Below are 9,190 nucleotides of genomic sequence, written 5' to 3' on the forward strand. Positions count from 1 at the left end.
TGTCTAAATAAATAATTAAAATTTTTTAATTTTTTTAATTCATTGTATTTTAATTTTTATGGGTTCAAATTATTAAAATTTGGTAATAATTTTTGTGTCTTATGGATTAAATTATTAAAAAAATTCTAAAATTTACAACAATATTTTCTATAACTCAAATCACAATATTTTCTATAACTAATTTGAGTTTTGACAATGATTTTTACTATCTATTATATTATATTTTTTTTCTTTTCAGTAATAAATTATCAAAAAATAAAAATCATGATGAGGGGTGAACAACAGTATAATTATAAGGGTATTTAAAGCATGAGGACTGATATTGTAGGAGTAAATTTGTTAAAAATCTATTAAAAGAAATAGTGGTTGTTACTAAATTTTAGGAGTAAATTATTAAGAAAAGAACTTTAAAAGGATATTTGGTAGTTTAGGTGAAAGCATTAAAATAAATAGTAAGTAAATATTTTTAAAATTAAAACCATCAAGGTAAAATCTTTTCTAAACAACCTTATAAAGTAAATCTTTTTTTAACATAGTAGATGAAGGCTATTTTCCCAAATTATAGGTAAAGGGTTAAGGGTAATTTAGAAATTATAAGATTATCTGACCATGACTTAACATAATTTGCTAACGGATAGTACCAACGTACAAATTTAAAAGACATTTTGGGTGTCTCTGCTAATTTAATATATTATTGGGGTCTTTGTGCTTTTCGCTATTTATTTTGTGGCGTCTTTAAAATTTTCCCAAAATAAAAAGAAGTACAACCATAGGGTTGAAACAACTTACGGTAAATAAAAACTTGGATCAAGATCAGTATGAAAGTCAACATTAGGCTTAACAAGGTTAAAATCAGGATTGAGATTAAGCCGAAATCAGGATCAAGGTCCAGGTTAAACTCATGGCCATATATAATTATTGAAAAGACCAATGATGGGTCAGAATGGGTCTAGCGAAGGCAACATTAAGCTCAAACTGTCATTTGCCCTAATCCATAGTCAAAATATTTCAACCGTGACCCTCTCTCATGACCAAAATCTTGAGCACAGACCTTATTCGAGTTTAAGATGAATTAGAGCCACCAAGACCAAACTTGCACCCATGTTAGCCAAATCCATTGATTCGAATAAGTTCTTGTAACAGTTGTAAGATTTTTCTTAATATTCAATAAGAGCTTCATCAGGAGGAGTCCAGACAATCAGAACACCACCTCTCGAGTTTTCCTACCATAAAGAGAGGAGAGAACAGTGTTATGTTTCAGATTAACTTGTCAAATCTCATAAGTAGGTCCTTACTTGTTTGTGGTGTGAAAAATCAGATACAACATTACATTCAACTCCACTATAATTAGGGTTTAGGTGAAAAAAGATGTATTTTCAGTCAACAAGAGTACCTAGGATGTTACACTTGTCAATTCACTTGAAGGGGGTTGCTTTCCCTCCCTGATCCTATTTTGGCATCATCTTAAAATACTTGATGGGATTATTTCCATAGAACATGTGTCAAAATAGTACTGCCATCTTGGTGCATTGCACCAGTTCTTCCCTCCAAGAAGAATATAGTTTAGTGTAATCATTTCCACCCTACTGAGTGCATTCAGATTTTTTTATATTGGTTACAGTTATTGGTTATAGGACTCCAGTGGATGGTGGTAGTTGAATATATTGTCTCTTGTAATCTCTTTTGAAAGCTGAAACGAAAGTTGAAATCTTGTCACTGTACCATTGACAATTGCTTTCACAAAGAAAAGTTCTTTTCACATTGCAGGAACAAGTAAAAACAGATCTTTAGAAGTTAACAAACACCATCCCATCTTGTAAAATGAGATGAACCCACCTTGCTTTTAACTCTCTTTTTTCCTTTTTAACCCTATTCCAGATTCTGCCTACCTTTAGACTCTTTATTACCCTATTTTGAATGTTATCTTCTTCTTCTTCACAGACTATGCTTCCGTAAAAGTTGAATTATTGGTTACTTTCGTTTGTCTTTTTGGTCAAAGATCAGTCCGTGATGAGTGCAATCTTGATTAGATCCTTTTTTCCTTCTATTCATCTTGCGATAGATATGCACTAATTAGCTGTTGAGATGTCAACAATGTCTTGGTTTATTATTTTCAGGATTTTGAAACCAGGTGACGCATTGATGAAGCCTATTTTTTCGTAAGTGATGTCAGAATGTATTAGCATACGTTTAGGAATCTAAACAAGTTTAAACAGTAAGGCAAACATCAATTCCATGTTGGAGATGGATGCAAAACCACAAAAAAGAATACACATAAAATAAACTTATAATAACCAAGAAAGTATTTTGATTTGATAAACTTGTCTACGTCTACTTGAGATAACAAGAGAATTCTATTATTTTCTGAAAACCTCCCCGCATCACTGTCTGCCTTTCAAAGTGTTATCCTCTACTTAGCTACCCGGATTACCTCTAACATAAAACTAGCTCGTACAAGTTATAATTACAGTCAAACTATAATTTAATAGACCTGCAAAATATAAGAGATATTCAAACCTAACATGTTGGGAGTTTGAATTGAATTCAGATAACCAAGAGACTTTTGGAATGATACGTTGTGATCCCTACCATGAAGAGGTGGTCAAGAGCAATCCTATCAGTGCATTTTGGCCATTTTTGGATCTATGGTTTTATCTACTTTTTTTTGTGTCTGAGGTTCATCCGGGCCAGCTTGCGCGCACTTCGATTACATCTTCAAAGAGAGCTTTATCGTCTGAAAGAGTCGAACCTATGACCTCTCTACTGAAGAGTATGGATCTTACCACTCTACCAACCCTACATTGACTATAAGTTAATATCTTAATAACTAAGATCTCGTTGAGACCTTTATTCATTTATTTATTTTTGACTTGACCAAATTGGGCTTTGAAACTGAGTTCTCTAACCATACTTGTAAGCGTCATTTGAGGCGATGTTTATCAAAACCCACAAATAAGCAAGAAGAAATATTTGAAAGTTGAGTAGAGGGAAGGAAAACACAAAGTTGCAGTTCTTTCTTTTGTCCTACTTTTGATGAACTTGTAAGGAAGGGAAAACTAAACTTTTCTCCCAAGACTTTGAGAGACTTTGCTAGTGGTTCCTTTGGGAGAAAGTGTATTAGGATTTACTTCTAAGTTTGTGATTAAATTTCTTCACACTATTCCCAATGTAAATTGTTTGGTCAATTTAGTCGGACTTTTTGTGTAGACAAAAACAGTATCTATGGAGACATGCCAACCCCACTGCATTGACCCTTTCACTCAAGTTGTGATTTTAGATCTTGTGATAGTTCTACACAATGTCATGGGTGCTATGTATCAGGGTTGAGATTTTTTTATTTTTTATTTTATTTTTTGTGTTTTGGGGGGCTTGAGGGGGGGGATGGGGAAGGGTTGAGCACTTCAGCATGATGCCATGATAACGTAAACATCCAAAAATACAAAGAAATAAAATACTTCAGCACCAATGTATCATTATATATTAAAAAAGCAATACAGTGAAGACCTCACAAGAAGATCAAAAGTATAAATCTGTCTCTTTCAAATAAACAAACAAAAAAATTCCTTCAAATTAAATCAATTGATTAGGTTAGTAATAGTACAGTAACGATTTATTGTTAGTTATCTATACTTCACAAAAATCCCCCTTTGGGAGTTGCCACCCAAAGTGGCGAAAAATATTAATCAAATCTTCAAAAATTGAATCTCTGAACGAGACAATAATTTACATGGTTCACTGAAAAGACTACACTAACGTCTGAGTTATATGATAATTTCATTTAAGGAACAAGAAGATTATAACATTTAAAGCTAATCTCATTTTATGATCTCAAAACCCTAAACTTGGAAAATTATCAATATAAAAACCCTTAATAGTGTGGGTGTTACATATATGTTGTTCTGCAAATCTCAACAAAATCTAGGCAGTGATGTTCACTTTATTTTTTTTCCTTTCGAACACAATTTGACCCCAAAATATCCTGGTTTAGTAGAAATCATGTTTCATTAATAACCCAAAGCACACATAACAAATCAAACTTATCAAACTGACCACTTTCATTATAAAATTTCTGTTTGAGGACATAAAAGGAGAGCCACTCACAAGCCACAGGTATTTGAAGTTTATTTCAAAGACCACAATATAGAATTGGTATAGCCACATCCATATTGTACTCCACGTTAGATACCATTTGGGGATTTAGTTGTCCATTAATTACTCTCACTCAATTTGAACCCCAAGATAGCTTCCCACCTAATGGGTCCCAACATTAATATTTTGTTGAAAGAAAATCAATCATGACTTGAACGAAGAGAAGAACTATCCCCAAACTCAAGGTAGATCTATTTATAAGAAGCAAATCTTGAGAGATAGCAGCAAAGCAAATCCTTCTCATTAGAAACAGAAGGAAGGTCAGCAAGGATGATTAAGTCACCACTCTCTGCTCTGTCTTCTATACTTTCTGCATTTCTGTTTTTGATTTCCTCTGCAGTTGCAGTTTCATACCCAGACCAATCAAGCAACTTTCTCATATGCCTCTCTGCCCATTCTCAATCCTATGTTCCAATCTACACTAGAACCAATTCTTCTTATTCAGAAATCTTAGAATCCAAGGTTGACAACCTCAGATGTTATTCCTCTCCAAAATCAAAACCTTTGCTCATTGTTACAGCCAAGGAGGAATCCCACATCCAAGCAACTGTTTATTGCTCCAGAAGATATGGTTTACAGTTCCGAGTTCGAAGCGGTGGACACGATTACGAAGGCCTTTCGTACGTCGCAGATGCTCCATTTGTTATGCTTGACATGAGCAATCTAAGAGCAATCAATGTCAGTACAGAGGATAACACTGCATGGGTTCAGTCTGGTGCAATTCTTGGTGAAGTCTATTATACAATTGCACAGAAAAATAAGAATCTAGGTTTCTCAGCAGGACTTTGTCCTACCATAGGTGTTGGAGGACACTTCAGTGGAGGTGGGTTTGGTCCCATGGTGAGAAAATATGGTCTTGCTGCTGATCATATCATTGATGCTCGAATGGTGGATTATAGGGGAAGAATCCTCACCAGAGCAACCATGGGGGAAGATCTCTTTTGGGCAATCAGAGGAGGTGGAGGTGCAAGCTTCGGTGTTCTAATCTCATACCAGATTAGTCTTGTTCCTGTTCCATCTACTGTCACTGTTTTTGGTGTTTCAAAAACAATAGAAGATGGTGCTACCCAGGTTCTCTATAAATATCAACAAGTTATTGATAAGCTACCAGAAGAAGTCTTCATCAGAGTTTCCATTCTTCCTACTACCAATAAGAGTGGGAACAAAACAATACTGGTAGCATTCAATTCTCTGTTCCTTGGTAGTGCCAAACAATTCCTTCCACTGATCACCAAAAGCTTCCCAGAATTGGGTGTCACAAGCAAGGACATGAAGGAGATGTCTTGGATCCAATCTGTACTTTATTTCGGGGGCTACACCAATGGCGAACCAATCGAGAAGTTACTTGACAGAACACCACAATTCAAAGGCTACTTCAAGGCCAAATCGGACTTCATCAGGGAGCCAATACCAGAAAGTGGATTGGAAGCTCTATGGAAAACACTACTGGCAGGAGATACATTCTTGATGTTCTTCCTTCCTTTTGGAGGAAGAATGAATAACATTTCAGAATCTGCAATTCCTTTCCCACACAGGGCTGGAAACATATACAACATTCAATACGTTGCAAGATGGACAGAACAAGAAAACCCACAAGCTGAAAAACATATAGCTTGGGTCAGAAAGCTGTATGACTTCATGGCTCCTTATGCTTCCCAAAACCCAAGAGCTGCATACCTCAATTACAGGGATCTTGATCTGGGCAGGAATGTTGTTGGACAAACAAGCTATTCTAATGCTAGGGCTTGGGGTTCTAAGTACTTCAAGAGCAACTTCAATCGCTTGGTGCATGTCAAGAGCAAGACTGATCCAGGCAATTTCTTCAGAAATGAGCAGAGCATTCCACCATTGAACATACATGTAGAGGGTGGCCTTATTAATTAAAGGTGCCTTACTAATAGTTGGAAAGAAAAAATGGAATAAAGTCATCAAAGGGGTCATGAACATGTTTAGATAGGGTAGTTTAGTACTTCTATATTTATATATATTTTTTTAAATGTGCTTTGTATTTGGATTATGACCAGTTTAATAAATGTAAGTTTGTGTTGGCAGTTACTTTATGTGATTTAGGAATTGGCTCAGAAAGGGCTTGTCAATGGTTGAACCGGGTCCAACCTAGTGAGAAGGGAATGGTCTGGATGTGAACAGTGTAGATGGGATTTCGTTGATTACATGTCTATTGGGGAAGGGATTGTTGTCTGAGCCTTATGGAACCTGCATCCTCACAAGCATTAATTAGTTAGGTAACAATTTTCCAATGCAACTTTAGGCAACAATTTTAGCTAAGCGACTGTTTTGATACTTGATGTTAGATTACATCTGTGATCCATTGACCATTGTATCAAGGCCTGCCCACTCCTTTTACACATGACTACTCAAGAAAAGGGGACAAAATGGCCAGAGATGAAAAAAATGAAGTCGTAAAGAAAAAAGTAAAAAAAAGCTGACTTAGAAGGATTTTTTGTGTGAACTGAATATGTATGTGAAACAGTGAAGTACGAGAAATATATATACGTGTGTGTGTGAAAAGGATGAAGTTGCAAGACAATTTTCTGATATAAAAAGAGTTTGAGAATACATTCGTGAAGCTTTTATCATAGTTTTATCGTCTGATGTGTACAACTAATTGGGGAAGTGATTGAGAAGAAACAAGAGAAAAAGTCATCCACTAGAAGCACTATTTTCCGTCTGACTTGTATGCGTTAAATATGCTGCCAGCATTGTCTTGAGCCAGGGTCGAAACCTCCATGAGTTTCATGGTAGCATTATTTATGGCTTCCTTGTTTGTTGACAAGGCAGATTTAGAATTATCTTCAATTTCAAACACAACCATAGACCACAATTAGCAAAAGCACCATCAAGATTTGGTCCCTTGATGGTTGCTGTTGGTACAAATTTCGTCAGGATCTGTGAACCAAGAATCTTACACCAAATCGTTTAGATCTAGCTCAATCCGATTGGAACTTGCACCTCCCTGCAAGATGAACGAAAGACTGTTAGAAACAGAGCCGATCAGCTGGATCGGTGATTTGTCTCCGACGGTTGAATCAATGATGGCTGAGAATTAGGGTTGCAGAGCTCTCCTGGAGCTTCTGGTGAGCTTGAATGTATAAAAGCGGGAGCAGTGCAGGTTTCAATGAATGAATTTAATTGAATATTCTAACATAAGGTGGGCTTCATTGATTGTGTTACACTTTGATTTGGTTTCTTATTGGTCTGATATGGGTAATATACGGTTACTAGAACTCTTATATGGACTGGCTAGTGTGGGCTAATAGGAACCGTTAGATCTTGATGGACGATCTAACGGATTTGCCTATATAAAGGATGCTAGGTCCCTCCTTTAAACCCTAATCATAATCACAATCACATCTGCTTAGTCAGAAAGGATATACCATCAAGCCAGTGAATAGGGAGGAGTCTAGAGGAGAAGATCCAACATCAACTTCCGCTGCGCTTCGTCTCAAATAGAACCATAGAAAAGTATGCTCATCATCATCTTGTGTCATTATCATACTAAGGTGTTTTTAGTCGATCTATGCGATCTTGGATAGAAATATTCTTACATGTGGTATCAGAGCCTGTATAGAATCGATTAAAAACCCATAGGATTGTTGACTGATGAACTTAGGGTTCTAGAATGGAACCTATGAAACTTGTGAATTTGTTCTCCTGATTTTTTCAACAAAACCGTGGGGTTTTTTGTCAATAACTTTTTTACTAGAAAGAATTTTGAAAAATATAAAACTACCACTGAGTAGATCTCGGAAAAACGAAGAAATTGATATATTATGGGTCTCCATCGGACTTCGGACGCGCCGGCAATCGCTGCCGGAATCCGGCAGCATCTTTTTGATTTTTTTTTTAATTTGTGCGATGCTGACGTGGCAATTTGACCGAGTCAACGGGTCGGGTCAACCCGACCCATGACCTGCCAAGGCGACCCGATTTTGAACCCGTCAGGTCAAATGGGTCGACCGGTTGACCGGTCATCGGTCCAACCGAATGGATTAACTTGGGCGAACCGGATTTATTGTTTGAACCATTTTGGACCAAACTCGTTTTTTTAACTCAGCGAGTCAACTCGCTGATTTCGGTTTAATTTATGATTTAGATTAGATTTCTGATTTCGATTCCGGTTCAATTTTGATTCAATTCGATTTCTGATTTCGAATCGATTTCTAATTTAGATTCTTAGTTCAATTTTGATTCGATTCAATTGCTGATTTCGATTCGGTTCAATTTAGATTTGATTCAATTGCTTATTTCGGTTCGGTCCGGTTCGGCCTAATAAGATTCTGATTTATTAGACCGTTTTTATTTGCTGGTTGAACCAGTTTAATAAATAAATAAATAAATAACCAGAATACTATATGTTTAGTATTTGTTTATTTCTGACCAAACCATAAGGAATTTTAAAGTGTTCTTCTGAGGTTTTATATTTTGGATCATTTCGAACACAATGGAACCATTTTCAAGACCCAATTCTACCCCTATATATGTGAAATATTATATATATCATGTTTTGGTTGAGCCGATAATTGGAATGCTATTTATTTAGTATTTTTTTATTTCTGGCTAAACTGTAAAGAACTTTAAAGCGTTCTCTTGGGGATTTTTGTTTTGGACCCTTCCGGACACAATGGAATTATTTTCAGGACCAAATTCCACTTCTATATGTATGAAACATGATATGACATATTTATGTTGTATATGTAACTTCACCGTTGGGTGAATTTTTTAATATAGATTTTTTTATCAAATAGCTTTGTATTGTGAGCATGTTTTATATGATATTATACAATTGTAAAATATATATCATGCATGCCTTATAAAGGGTTCGATTGCCTTTTGGTAATCCGGATTTCTTCCAAACAATGTATTAGCATTATTTGTGGGTAACATAAAGTATATCCCAATATGAGAATTTCATGAACTTGATTGTGAGTGATCGCCAAAGTGGCATTCATGGTTGGATTTATGGAATGTCAGCCATATATAGTAATAGGATGTCTCTTGATGTTAATGCATTTTTATACGC

At 35.7% G+C, this 9,190-nt stretch overlaps 1 pseudogene; it reads left to right on the plus strand.

The window, feature by feature from the left end:
- Positions 1-4,361: 4,361 nt before the first annotated feature.
- Positions 4,362-6,310, plus strand: LOC149007561 (tetrahydroberberine oxidase pseudogene; annotated as a pseudogene).
- The last annotated feature ends 2,880 nt before the right edge of the window (positions 6,311-9,190 follow it).

This window comes from Hakea prostrata, chromosome 8 (assembly GCF_041222555.1).
Source record: "Hakea prostrata isolate BN-2017 chromosome 8, UWA_Hpros_2, whole genome shotgun sequence".
NCBI lineage: Eukaryota > Viridiplantae > Streptophyta > Magnoliopsida > Proteales > Proteaceae > Hakea > Hakea prostrata.